We start from the raw sequence: 15,456 nt of genomic DNA, 5'->3' as shown, positions 1-15,456 counted from the left end.
CTGGTGGACATTCCTGTTGTCAGCATGTCAATTGCACAATCCCTCAAAATTGAGACATTTGTGGCATTGTGTTGTGTGACAAAACTGTACATTATAGAGTGGCCTTTTATTGTCTCCAGCACAAGGTGCACATGTGTAATGATTATGCTTTTTAATCAGCTTCTTGATATGCTACACCTGTCAAGTGGATTGATTATCTTGGCGAAGGAGAAATGCTGACTAATAGGGATGTAAACTAATTTCTGCACAAAAGAGAGAGAGAAATTAGCTTTTTGGAACATGGAATATGGAACATTTCTGGGATCTTTTATTTCAGCATGAAACATGGGAACAACACTTTACATGTTGCCTTTATATTTTTGTTCAGTGTTTTTGTCTCTAAAGGGTTAAAGCTGTTACGCATCAGCAGATCAATCTACACAGAAAAGTTTTCATCTGTCTCTGTTGGTCTGTCTCTCTCTCCGTCTCCTTCTCTCTCCCTCTCTCTCTCCCTCTCTCTCTCTTTCTCTCTCTCTCCGTCTCTCTCTCTCCGTCTCCTTCTCTCTCTCTCTCTCTCCATCTCTCTCTCCGTCTCCTTCTCTCTCTCTCTCTCTCTCTCTCTCTCTCTCTCACCGTCTCCTCTCTCTCTCTCTCTCTCTCTCCGTCTCCTTCTCTCTCTCTCTCTCTCTCTCTCTCTCTCTCTCTCTCCGTCTCTCTCTCCGTCTCTCTTTCTCTCTCTCTCATTCTCTCTGTGTGTCCGTCAATGTGGGCAGCTTCAGTGTATTCCGAGGGTAAATTAATGTTGAGGTATAATCCCATGTGTTAATCCAGACCACTCTCAATCTGTCAATATGTGTATGTGCTGTGTTTGTTTGTCTGCTCTGTATGTGTGTTTGTGACCTATTCAAGAGACAGACAGACAGACAGACAGACAGACAGACAGACAGACAGACAGACAGACAGACAGACATATAAAGGTCAAGTGTCAGGATGAAATGAAAGATAGAGCAATCAACAGCAAAGGAAAGAAGAGGGAGAGACTCAATTGAGAGAAAAAACGGGAGGCAGACAAACATGCCTACTCAAAAAAAATGTCTCCCCTAACTCACTCAATACCTAACCTTCTGCATAGACCTATCGACTTTACCAGGAGAACCAATCATTAAAAGTTAAAGGAGAGCAATGAGCAGTAAGACACCAGATTTACTCGGAGAGAGAGGGGGGGGGGGGTAGAGAGAGAGAAAGAGAGATAGAGAGGGAGGAGAGAGGGAGAGCGAGAGAGATGAAAACACAGATTATTTATTTCTCATGGGGAGAGATAGTGAGAGTGGGAGGGAGGGGGCAGTTACAGCGCGCTGAAATACGCGAACCGATTCCCACAGAGAGACAGACGGCATCAGTCGTGTCTGAGCTATGGCGAGCTGCTGTTTGTTCTTTTACCGAGTCGTGAGAGCAGATGCTCCGAAACGATTTTGTTTTTGAAAATAACTACTAGACCGAAAACACCAAACAGGCTACTTCTGAGGTTTGTGTTCCTGTTAAAGTTTGGATTTTAGACAGTGCACTGCGTGAAGCAGCTATATCGACTCTACCTACACCGAACAGCAGGTAAGTCCAGTTGACATGTTTCTCTGTTTGTTTTTATCCAGTTTCAATCGTTTCTCAGTGATGCATTATAGTGGAGAAAAGAGAGAGAGAGAGAAATTTAAGCAAGGGGACATTTCCCATTTGGCTAGCACAGATGCGCGCTTGTGTGTGCGTAGTCAAATTTATGCGGTGAAAAAGTGTCTGTCCCTATCCACGTTTCCATTTTATGCGAGTAAAGTCATGCCACATAAAAAAGATAATGACAGCTGTGATAGAAACAACATGTTTCGGTACAATTTTGTAAATGCGAACAGATCATTTGTGTCTGTACACTTATTTTATGCGAGAAATGGCGGTGGAAACGCCTTTATGCGCAAATATTGATCTAACAACCATCATATCGAAGTAAACTTGGGAGTCATGCGATGATATGGTGTGTGGTCCTCCCACTATGACTGGAGAAACCATGCAGTTTATTAGGCTGCAGATGAATTAAGTTAGGATGAACTTCACAGGGTGCTGAAAGTGCATGGTGATCTTTATGCTCCTTTGCAATAAATATCAAGGGTGTAATTCTGGTGATATAATGATCGATGCTTGACTACAGTTTGACAAATAAAAATGATAACCCATATGACCCATAATAATCCAATTGTTGTCAACTGCAAGCCCACTATTCGGGGCCTTCCTGCATGTGGGCATTTTGCAGTAACACCCTCTTTCTAGCATCCCATTGGCTCCTGCATGAACCCCCCCCAAGTACCCCATTGATTCCTGCATGAATCCCCGAGGGAGCTTCATGCTTGTGTCACACTTCTGAATGTGGGTCAAAAGGGAACTAAAAGTATTATGTCAAAGTATTTGATTTTTCGCCCAACCTATCGAAGTCCCCTTCACTACCTAGCGGGAGACGTGTAAATTGTGATTTGACTTGTGATTTAGAGAAAAACACTTTGAACTGTTGGAAACAAGGAAATATAATGACTATTCTAATTCTATAGTTAGACTATAATAGTGGGCACTTTGAATACAGTGTTGTTTGACATGACAACAAATGAAAATGCCGGGGAGGAGTTATTGTGACAGGGTAGGAACCAAAGTGTTGATAAGTGTTTCCTAGGGGGCCCTGTAATCTTTGGCTACATTGAACATTTTCTTTTAGCTACTTCATGTAGGTAACAATATTTAGCTTCCTGTTTTATTTATGAGATACTGTTGCACAAAACATGCAGATGTAAGCATTAGCAACTAATAGGATTTTGGCCCAACTTGCTAAGAAAAGACAAACTAGCTGATGCTGAAAAAACAAACTAATAGTGTCACCATAGAACGCTAGTGGATTTATGGTAAGAAACAAAGTGAAAACAGTATTGTTGTCATCAACATTGTTGCATATGCTGCATTGGCCATGCAGGCTGAACGCAAGTGTCTCGTGGGAGAGGGGAGAGTGATGTCTCAAGTAGCGAAGTAAACCTTCAAAATGGACATTACACACGGCGTATAACATTTAACAAACCAAACATTCAGAGCTGTCTGTCCCATTCCCAGGTAGGTTACAAGGCGCTTTGTCGCCAGTACCTATGACTGGTCGGTAGGGTAACCTCCATGATAATGTTTTTTCCCCCTGGGTCTATTTTTTTATGCGTGCGGTACAGCACTGGGTGCCAGCCGGTTAGCGCCTAAACCGAATGAGGCTCGTTGTGATAACATTACCCTCAGGTGGCACATCACTGATCACGGAGCCCTGGTTCCCAGAGTGGGCCGGGCTTTAGGCAAACCTTTGCACATAAACACAATTCTTTCAACCGAGTTCCGGTGTTCACGGTGTTAAAGAGAAAGGACATCATCATTTCCACCCCAATCTTTTTGTAGTAAAACATAAAGAGGAACATGACATCAACCAATTAGAATACAATGCCTATTTCTAATTGGTTAAAATCACGATACACATTGAGGATGTCATAGGAAACACTTATCTTCCTCTAAATGTTTTTCCCCCAAAATCTATAAAAGTGCCATTTTCACATGTTGATGTTGGGGTGGTGCTGGAAATGACTTTTCTGATTAAAAGTGATGTTTCTCGCATGTGAGTTCGATTGTTCCTTCTCCATGTCCAGACACACGGAGTGGTAGAAATGGAATAACAACCAATCTCTCCACAAGGTAGCGTCTCGCCCCTTCAGATGGCATTTCACGGGAGGCTCGCTGTCTGCTCCGACCAGTTGTCACCCTGGATCATGCCAACAGTCTACAATCTATTTTTCAAGATGAGGGAGCCCGAGTGCCCCGTTGGGACACACTGGTGCACCGGTGGCCTCGGACCCTCCTTTACGCGTTTCCGTCAGTGGTTCTGATTCAGCCCACATTGAGAGGAGAGGGTGCACCAGGAGGACTTGCCATTGATTCTTGTGGCTCCTCGTTGGCCCAAGCTTCTTTGCTGATAGGCTAGCCAGTACCCAGTGGGGTGATTTTATCGACGCCACTTCGAGTTTAGATGATTTAAACATGCAGCTCTGGTCTCGTATGTTCATTTCTTACCCATCATTTATAGAGTTTGCAAGAAAGGGGCGGTTCCGTCTGGCTGACACGCTCTCTGACCTCACTGAGGGGCGTGACTTGTCACTTGTACAAAGTTATGTAAAACAATTATCTCTTAGAGTTTCTCAAATCACATCCCTCTCTTAACAAAAACAGTTTCATCATTTTGTCATATTACATTCACAACAGGTAGTATGGAAACTCCAGCTATACTTTCCAAGTTACAGGATTTCCTTTATAACGTTCATGACATCACAAAATAACAAAACAAAATTATATTAGTGTTCTATAGATGACCTCTGACCTCTGACCATTCCCCATGTTCTATGTTTGAAATGTTGTTCCAGTAATTCGCTTTAGAACGTGTTAGAGTTTCGGCAGGGGAAAATGTCCCTTTGAAACAAAGGACATTTCTTTGGTGAATATTTGGAGAGGGAGATCTGAATCTTCTCAACTTCATTTACAACAGGACGTGAGTTGTTAATCTCCACGAGTCATTTCCTTCCCTCTCTACGGATATTAATCAGTTTAGATAGTGACTGTCTGTCTCCACACTACTGTCTGTCTCCACACTACTGTCTGTCTCCACTCTACTGTCTGTCTCCACTCTACTGTCTGTCTCCACTCTACTGTCTGTCTCCACTCTACTGTAATAACATGTTGATATTAATCAGTTTAGAAAGTGACTGTCTGTCTCCACTCTACTGTCTGTCTCCACTCTACTGTCTGTCTCCACTCTACTGTCTGTCTCCACTCTACTGTAATAACATGTTGATATTAATCAGTTTAGAAAGTGACTGTCTGTCTCCACTCTACTGTCTGTCTCCACTCTACTGTAATAACATGTTGATATTAATCAGTTTAGAAAGTGATTGTCTGTCTCCACTCTACTGTCTGTCTCCACTCTGTCTGTCTCTACTCTACTGTTGGTCTCCACTCTGCTGTCTGTCTCCACACTACTGTCTGTCTCCACACTGCTGTCTGTCTCCACTCTACTGTCTGTCTCCACTCTACTGTCTGTCTCCACTCTACTGTCTGTCTCCACTCTACTGTAATAACATGTTGATATTTATCAGTTTAGAAAGTGACTGTCTGTCTCCACTCTACTGTCTGTCTCCACTCTACTGTCTGTCTCCACTCTACTGTCTGTCTCCACTCTACTGTCTGTCTCCACTCTACTCTAGAGCCATGAGGGATCAGTATGGAGGAATAGTTAGGGTTCATTTTCAAGGCAATGTTACTGCATTAACAAAGACATTGACATTTTACTAATTTAACAGACTCTCTTATCCAGAGCGACTTACAGTAGTGAGTCATTTAGCAGACTCTCTGATCCAGAGCCACTACAGTAGTGAATCATTTAGCAGACTCTCTGATCCAGAGCCACTACAGTAGTGAATCATTTAGCAGACTCTCTGATCCAGAGCCACTACAGTAGTGAATCATTTAGCAGACTCTCTGATCCAGAGCCACTACAGTAGTGAATCATTTAACAGACTCTCTGATCCAGAGCCACTACAGTAGTGAGTCATTTAGCAGACTCACTTATCCAGAGAGCCGTACAGTAGTGAGTCATTTAGCAGACTCTCTGATCCAGAGCCCATACAGTAGTGAGTCATTTAGCAGACTCTCTTAACAGGAGAGCCATACAGTAGTGAGTCATTTAACAGACTCTCTGATCCAGAGCCACTACAGTAGTGAGTCATTTAGCAGACTCTCTTATCCAGAGAGCCATACAGTAGTGAGTCATTCAACAGACTCTCTTATCCAGAGAGACTTACAGTAGTAAGTCATTTAGCAGACTCTCTGATCCAGAGCCCATACAGTAGTGAGTCATTTAGCAGACTCTCTTATCCAGAGAGCCATACAGTAGTGAGTCATTTAGCAGACTCTCTGATCCAGAGCCCATTCAGTAGTGAGTCATTTATTAGACTCTTATCCAGAGCCACTACAATGTGTTTGGCTAATGGACTGTTTGTTGTTCCATGTAGTGAATCTGTAAGGCCAAAAATAATTTTCATCAAATACATTTTTTTTTTTTTTTCATGCTTCAAAGGGGTCATAAAATGTCTAATCAAATAGCTACATGAACTGGAAGGGCTTCCATTGAGCAGCGCTGTACAAAACAAACCTGCAATACTATTGAACATTCTCAGCATTTCTATGTTCACCTTGTTGATAAGGAGAATAAACTGTTTATAGTAATGCAGTCCAAATACAGCGTGTAAAAAATAGCCGCGTTATAAACACACCTCCTGAGGAACACACCTGCTGAAGAACACACCTGTTGAAGGACACACCTGCTGAAGAATGGAGGAGAAACACACTGATTAACACCCCTATGGAGGAGAAACACACTGATTAACACCCCAATGGAGGAGAAACACACTGGTTAACACCGCTATGGAGGAGAAACACACTGATTAACACCCCTATGGAGGAGAAACACTGATTAACACCCCTATGGAGGAGAAACACTGATTAACACCCCTATGGAGGAGAAACACACTGATTAACACCCCTATGGAGGAGAAACACTGATTAACACCCCTATGGAGGAGAAACACTGATTAACACCCCTATGGAGGAGAAACACACTGATTAACACCCCTATGGAGGAGAAACACTGATTAACACCCCTATGGAGGAGAAACACACTGATTATCACCCCTATGGAGGAGAAACACACTGATTATCACCCCTATGAAGGAGAAACACACGGATTATCAACCCTATGGAGGAGAAACACACTGATTAACACCCCTATGGAGGAGAAACACACTGATTAACACCCCTATGGAGGAGAAACACACTGATTAACACCTCTATGGAGGAGAAACACACTGATTAACACCCCTATGGAGGAGAAACACACTGATTATCACCCCTATGGAGGAGAAACACACTGAGTATCACCCCTATGGAGGAGAAACACACTGATTATCACCCCTATGGAGGAGAAACACACTGATTAACACCCCTATGGAGGAGAAACACACTGATTATCACCCCTATGGAGGAGAAACACACTGATTAACACCCCTATGGAGGAGAAACACACTGATTATCACCCCTATGGAGGAGAAACACACTGATTATCACCCCTATGGAGGAGAAACACACTGATTATCACCCCTATGAAGGAGAAACACACGGATTATCAACCCTATGGAGGAGAAACACAATGATTAACACCCCTATGGAGGAGAAACACACTGATTAACACCCCTATGGAGGAGAAACACACTGATTAACACCTCTATGGAGGAGAAACACACTGATTAACACCCCTATGGAGGAGAAACACACTGATTATCACCCCTATGGAGGAGAAACACACTGATTATCACCCCTATGGAGGAGAAACACACTGATTATCACCCCTATGGAGGAGAAACACACTGATTATCACCCCTATGGAGGAGAAACACTGATTAACACCCCTATGGATGCAGGAGAAGAAGAGAAGCTCACTCCAAGTCTGTCAACACTTCCAAACCGTCTATAGCATTCGATTATGAGACGGTTGAATCCAAAGTTGTTTTATGTATTCATTGGCTATGTCGTAGCACATTTTGAAAATATAAATTATTGATTCATGACTAGCTCTAACACTTTTAATCTGCAAAAAAATGACACTTTTACACTAGAAACTGCTGGGCCTGCAGGGACAAGCTAATTAACAGTCATTCTGACTGCAAGATTCTAACAGTGTAATTAATACATTTCCTATATGCTATCACAAAAATAATCATTTTGTTTTGTTAATTAAGGGCTTAGGTAAAAGAGTACGGGCAAATAAATATTTTCAATAACACAATAGCAATTTTAATCAGTTTACTTTGAGCTATATGTAAAAACAACAAAAACAAACAAAAACAAATTCAAGTCTTCAATCAATTTTATTAGTGGATTGCCTTTTAATTACAACTGTGAAACAGAAAGCAGATGTGTTGGAATGCGGAAACATCTTCTTCTTATTTTTTGTCATTTTTATTAAGCATACCCCAAAACAGGGTGAAGTAGTGAAAACGTCATTTGCCTAAATATTAGGACTGGGAATTGCCAAGGACAATAAGTATCGCTATTGTCACAATTCTCACGATTCTTTATGTATTGCGTTTCGAAACTAAGAAAACAAGTTTTGATCATTCATGGAAATTAAAAGTGCTGAAAACAAATTGACTCCCTATATATATATATATATATATATATTTATATATAAAAAAAAGATGGAGAACAAGCTATGAAGTGAAACTATTGGAGTTTTGGTGCAAGTACAGGCAACTAGCACAAAAATAATATTGCGACATTGGCGAAATTATAAGATATATCGTCAAAAGTAATTCCCCGATATTTAAACGGTATTGATTTATTTCCCCCATCACTACTAAACATCATTATAAGAGACAAGTGTGTGTATTCACGCAATGGAATCAGCTGGTAGCTTGTCCATATTACATAACCAATGGGATCAGCTGGAGCTTATCCATGTTACATAACCAATGGAATCAGCTGGTAGCTTATCCATGTTACATAACCAATGGGATCAGCTGGAGCTTATCCATGTTACATAACCAATGGAATCAGCTGGTAGCTTATCCATGTTACATAACCAATGGGATCAGCTGGAGCTTGTCCATGTTACATAACCAATGGGATCAGCTGGAGCTTGTCCATGTTACATAACCAATGGAATCAGCTGGTAGCTTATCCATGTTACATAACCAATGGGATCAGCTGGTAGCTTATCCATGTTACATAACCAATGGGATCAGCTGGAGCTTGTCCATGTTACATAACCAATGGGATCAGCTGGAGCTTGTCCATGTTACATAACCAATGGGATCAGCTGGAGCTTGTCCATGTTACATAACCAATGGAATCAGCTGGTAGCTTATCCATGTTACATAACCAATGGGATAAGTAAAAGTTGTCAAAATTATAAATAGTAAAGTACAGATAACCCCAAAAACTACTTAAGTAAAAATGATTGAACATACTGCTTAAGTACTTTACACCACTGCATATCAAGAAGTTGATTAAACAGTATGATCATTACACAGGTGCACCTTGTGCTGGGGACAATTAAAGGCGACTCTTAAATGTGCAGTTTTCTCACACAACACAATGCCTCAGATGTCTCAAGTTTTGATGGAGCGTGCAATTGGCATGCTGACTGCAGGAATGTCCACCAGAGCTGTTGCCAGATAATTTAATGTTCATTTCTCTACCATAAGCCGCCTCCAACGTCATTTTAGAGAATTTTACTTATTTACATAAGTATTCAACCCCCTGAGTCAATACATGTTAGAATCACCTTACAGATGTGAGTCTTTCTGGGTCAGTCTCTAAGAGCTTTACACACCTGGATTGTACAACATTTGTCCATCTTTCCTTAAACAATTCTACAAGCTCTGTCAAATTGGTTGTTGACCATTTACAGATCTTGCTAAAGATTTTCATGTAGATTTAAGTCAAAACTGTAACTCGGCCACTAAGGAACATTCACTGTCTTCTTGGTAAGCTACTGCAGTGTGGATTTGGCCTTGTGTTTTAGGTTATTGTCCTGCTGAAAGGTGAATCTGTCTCCCAGTGTGTAACGTCTGCTTCCAGCTCTCACTCTTAAACACGTTGATCCCCTGAACGCAGCTCACTCTCCAGATCCCCATCACCTGAATTCTAATCACCTGTATGTCATTATCACCCACTATTTAGTTCAGTTCTTTGCACCCCATCATTGTGTTTTGTGACACACGTCTATTCGGAGCGCTGTTTCTCCCCCGTGATTTGGCCTGTGCTTAGCTCTATTCCGTTTTTTATCCTGAATAACTCCCTAGTCCTTAACGACGACAAGCATACCCATAACATGATGCAGCCACCACTATGCTTGAAAATATGAAGAGTGGTACTCAGGGATGTGTTGTATTGGATTTGCCCAAAACATAACACTTTGTATTCAGGGCAAAAAGTGAATTGCTTTGACACATTTTTTGCAGTATGACTTTAGTGCCTTGTTGCAAAAAGGAATATTTTTTATTTTATACAGGCTTCCTTCTTTTCACCCTGTCAATTAGGTTAGTATTTGTGGAGTAACTACAATGTTGTTTTGTCCTATCACAGCCATTACACTCTGTAATTGTTTTGAAGTCACCATTAGCCTCATGGTGAAATCCCTGAGCGGTTTCCTTCCTCTCCGGCAACTGATTTAGGAAGGACGCCTGTATCTTTGTAGTGTATTGATACACCATCCATAGTGTAATGAATAACTTCACTATGGTCAACGGGATATTCAGCATCAGATGTTTTGACCCATCGACCAATAGGTGCCCTTTTTTGAAAACCTCCATGTGTCTTTGTGGTTGAATCTGCGTTTGAAATTCACTGCCCGACTGAGGGACCTTACAGATAAATGAATGTGTGGGGTACAGAGATGAGGTAGTCATTCAAAAATCATATTAAACCCTATTATTTAACACGGAGTCCATGCAATTTATTATTTGATTTGTTAAGCAAACTTTTATCCGTGAATGTATTTAGGCTTTTTAATAGCAATGGGGTTTAGATACTTATTGACTCAAGACATTTCAGCTTTTCATTTTTAATTCATTAAAAAATATATATATAAAAATTCCACTTTGACAATATGGGGTATTAATCAGTTATACATTCAGGCTGTAACACATTAAAATGTGGGAAAAGTTAAGGGGTGTGAATACTTTCTGAAGGCACTTAATCTTAAAATGACTAACTGTAAGTCCCTCTGGATAAGAATGTCTGCTAAATGACTCACTACTGTAGTGGCTCTGGATAAGAGAGTCTGCTAAATGACTCTCTACTGTAAGTCTATCTGGATAAGAGAGTCTGCTAAATTACTCACTACTGTAAGTCCCTCTGGATCAGAGTGTTTGCTAAATGACTCACTACTGTAATGATTCTGGATAAGAGAGTCTGCTAAATGACTCACTACTGTAATGATTCTGGATAAGAGTGTCTGCTAAATGACTCCCTACTAAATGACTCACTACTGTAAGTCTCTCCGGATAAGAGAGTCTGCTAAATGACTCACTACTGTAAGTCTCTCTGGATAAGAATGGCTGCTAAATGACTCACTACTGTATGTCTCTCTGGATAAGAGAGTCTGCTAAATGACTCACTACTGTATGTCTCTCTGGATAAGAGAGTCTCCTAAATGACTCACTACTGTAAGTCTCTCTGGCTAAAATGTAAATGTAATTAGTGGGTGATGGTGATTTCAGATCAGCCTAAATGACAGTGAGGCTGTATATGGCTCAGGTACCGACATACTGCAGATATATCATGTAAAGTTTGAAGTCTGCTACCATTCAAAAGTTTGGGGTCACTTAGAAATGTCCTTGTTTTTTATTTATTTGTATTTTTAAGTCCACTAAAATAACATCAAATTGATCAGAAATACAGTGTAGACATTGTTAAATTTGTAAATGACTATTGGAGCTGGAAATGGCAGATTTTTTAATGAAATATCTACATAGGCGTACAGAGGCCCATTATCAGCAACCATCACTCCTGTGTTCCAATGGTCCGTTGTGTTAGCTAATAAATGTGTCATTTTAAAAGGCTAATTGATCATTAGAAAACCCTTTGTAATTCTGTTAGAACAGCTGAAAACTGTTGTCCTGATTAAAGAAGCATTAAAACTGGCCTTCTTTAGACTAGTTGAGTATCTGGAGCATCAGCATTTGTGGGTTCGATTACAGGCTCAAAATGGCCAGAAACAATGAAATTTCTTCAGAAACTTGTCAGTCTATTCTTGTTCTGCGAAATGAAGGCTATTCCATGTGAGAAATTGTCAATAAATGGAAGATCTCGTACATCGCTGTGCACTACTCCCTTCACAGAACAGCGCAAATGGTCTCTAATCAGAATAGAAAGAGGAGTGGGAGGCCCCGGTGCAAAACTGAGCAAGAGGACAAGTACATTAGAGTGTCTAGTTTGAGAAGCAGATGCCTCAGAAGTGCTCAACTGGCAGTTCAATTTAATAGTCCCCGACAAAACACCAGTCTCAACTTCGAAAGTGAAGAGGCGACTCCAGGATGCTGACCTTCTAGGCAGAGTAACAATGAAAAAGCCATATCTAAGACTGGCCAATAAAAAGGAAAGATTAACTTCTTGACGCTACCCATCCCTTAACCTGTTGCGTCGACCAAACCCGGATCCGGGATTCTATTTACAGACCTAAGCTCATTACCATAACGCAACGTTAACTATTCATGAAAATCGCAAATGAAATGAAATAAATATGCCGTCTCTCAAGCTTAGCCTTTTGTAAACAACACTGTCATCTCAGATTTTCAAAATATGCTTCTCAACCATAGGAAAACAATCATTTGTGTAAAAGTGGCTAGCTAGCGTAGCATTTAGCGTTAGCATTAGCGTTAGCATCCAGCACGCAAGATTTCAACAAAAACATAAAAGCCTTCAAATAAAATCATTTACCTTTGAAGAACTTCGGATGTTTTCAATGAGGAGACTCTCAGTTAGATAGCAGATGCTCAGTTTTTCCAAAAAAGATTCTTTGTGTATTAGAAATAGCTCCGTTTTGTACATCACATTTGGCTACCAAAAAAAAAACGAAAATTCAGTCCTCAAAACGCGAACTTTTTTCCAAATTAACTCCATAATATCGACTTAAAACATGGCAAACGTTGTTTAGAATCAATCCTCAAGGTGTTTTTCACATATCTCTTCAATGATATATCGTTCGTGGAAGCATGGTTTCTCCCCTCAATCAAATGGAAAAGTACAAGCAGCTGGCGTTTGCGCACCGAATTCCACGCAGGACACCAGGCGGACACAAGGCGGACACTTGGAAAATGTAGTCTCTTATGGTCAATCTTCCAATGATATGCCTACAAATACGTCACAATGCTGCAAACACCTTGGGGAAACGACAGAAAGTGTAGGCTCATTCCTTGCGCAATCACAGCCATATAAGGAGACAATGGAAAACAGAGCTTCAGAGATTCTGCTCATTTCCTGCTTGACGCATCATCTGCATCATCATCTTTGCATCCCAAATGGCACTTTATTCCCTATTTAGTGCACTCCTTTTGACCAGGGCCTACAGGGAATAGGGTGCCTCTGTCTCTCTCTGACCATGTTGATCTGATTGATTTCACTTTTGCCATCTGGCCCTATAGCAGAGCTCTTTGTATTCACTGGATCACAAACGTTCCCGTTTTAAGCGCAATATTTTGTCACGAAAAGATGCTCGACTATGCATATTATTGACCGTTTTGGAAAGAAAACACTCTGAAGTTTCAGAATCTGCAAAGATATTGTCTGTAAGTGCCCCAGAACTCATTCTACAGGCGAAACCAAGATGATGCGTGTCTACAGACAATCACGGACAGCCACATTGCGGACACCGACATCTTGCTTCCGGACAAGCTAAACACCTCCGCTTTGAGGATAACACAGTGCCACCGACGCAGCCCGCTACCAAGGACTGAGGCTCTCGTTCTCCGTGGCCGACGTGAGTAAGCTTGTTAACCCTTTCCGGCCCAGATGGCATCCATAGCTGCGTCCTCAGAGCATGCGCAGACCAGCTGGCTGGTGTGTTTACGGACATATTCGATCTCTCCCTATCCCCGTCTGCTGTTCCCACATGCTTCAAGAGGGCCACCATTGTTCCTGTACCCAAGAAAGCAAAGGTAACTGAGCTAAATGACTATCGCCCCGTAGCACTCACTTCTGTCATCATGAAGTGCTTTGAGAGACTAGTTAAGGATCATATCATGTCTACCTTACCTGACACCCTAGACCCACTCCAATTTGCATACCGCCACAATTGATCCACAGACGATACAATCTCCATCGCACTGCCGAACCCATCTGGACAAGAGGAATACCTATGTAATACCTATGTAAGAATGCTGTTCACTAACTATTGCTCAGCATTAAACACCATAGTACCCTCCAAGCACATCATTAAACTCGAGACCCCGTCCTCTGCAACTGGGTCCTGGATTCCTGACGTGCCGCCCTCAGGTGGTGAAGGTAGGAAACACACCTCCACTTCGCTGATCCTTAACACTGGGGCCCCACAAGGGTGTGTGCTCAGCCCCTCTCCCAATCTGTTGTTAATCTGTTGTTAACAGAGAAATAGCATTGTATTTGGTCAAACACCATTTTTTTCAGCAGTTTGCTTAGAGCTGGCAGCAAGCTGATAGGTCTGCTGTCAGAACCAGTAAAGGGGTAGCGTAATGACTTTGGCTTCCCTTCAGGCCTGAAGACAAAGACTTTCCTCTAGACTCAGATTAAAGATATGACAGATAGGAGTGGCTATAGTCAGCTACCATCCTCAGCAGCTTTCCGTCTAAGTTGTCAATGTCAGGAGGTTTGTCATTATTGATCGATAACAATAATTTTTCCACCTCTCCCACACTAGCTTTACAAAATTTTAACTTGCAATTTTGTGCTCTTCTCGTTGTCTCATATTCTCCCTGTCTGAGTCCCCTTGTCCATTTAGTGAACCACTAAAACACACACACACACCGATATCAACATCTGAGCTCTACATTTCTGTTCAACAGCGTTGGAGCCGGGCTGTAACAGATGTGAAGACATCCACCACAGAGTGTAGCACACAAACCTGGTTTCTACAGCAGCAGAGCTAAGCAGAGGAAGCGTTCGTTAGTATTGTAAAGAAGCAATGTTTGTGTGTCTGTCTGTGTGACATAAAGACAGACAGATGGACAGAGAGACAGAGAGACAGAGAGAGAGACCAACAGGGGAGAGACAGACCAACAGGAGAGAGACAGACCAACAGGAGAGAGAGAGACAGACCAACAGGAGAGAGAGAGAGAGATCAACAGGAGAGAGATAACAACCAGAGAGAGAGAGACCAACAGGGGAGAGAGAGACCAACAGGAGAGAGAGAGACCAACAGGAAAGAGAGAGACAGAGACCAGCAGGAGAGAGACAGACCAACAGGAGAGAGAGAGAGACAGACCAACAGGAGAGAGAGAGACAGACCAACAGGAGAGAGAGAGACAGACCAACAGGAGAGAGAGAGACAGACCAACAGGTGAGAGAGAGAGACCAACAGAGGAGAGAGAGAGAGAGAGAGAGAGAGAGAGACCAACAGAAGAGAGAGACCAACAGGAAGAGAGAGACCAACAGGAGAGAAAGAGAGAGACCAACAGGAGAGAGAGAGAGAGAGAGACCAACAGGAGAAAGAGAGAAACCAACAGGAGATCGTGTGACTGACATGAGACACACAGACATACAGATAGACGAATGACAGTCAGAGGAATGAGACAGATGGAGGGATGTTCTAGCCCACCGCACCAAAGGAAGGAGCTAAAA

General features: G+C 41.9%; 1 protein-coding gene across 1 annotated transcript in view; it reads left to right on the top strand.

Annotated features, from left to right (window-relative positions):
• The first annotated feature begins 1,469 nt into the window (after positions 1 to 1,469).
• Positions 1,470 to 15,456, top strand: part of LOC139367394 (uncharacterized) — a 229,958-nt gene continuing 215,971 nt past the window's right edge. The window contains exon 1 of the mRNA XM_071105590.1: positions 1,470 to 1,587. The gene's annotated coding sequence lies outside the window, so the exon portion shown is untranslated. The remainder of the gene's footprint in view (positions 1,588 to 15,456) is intronic.

This window comes from Oncorhynchus clarkii, chromosome 16, assembly GCF_045791955.1.
Source record: "Oncorhynchus clarkii lewisi isolate Uvic-CL-2024 chromosome 16, UVic_Ocla_1.0, whole genome shotgun sequence".
Classification (NCBI taxonomy): Eukaryota; Metazoa; Chordata; class Actinopteri; order Salmoniformes; family Salmonidae; genus Oncorhynchus; species Oncorhynchus clarkii.
This window is presented reverse-complemented; position numbering and strand designations above follow the sequence as displayed.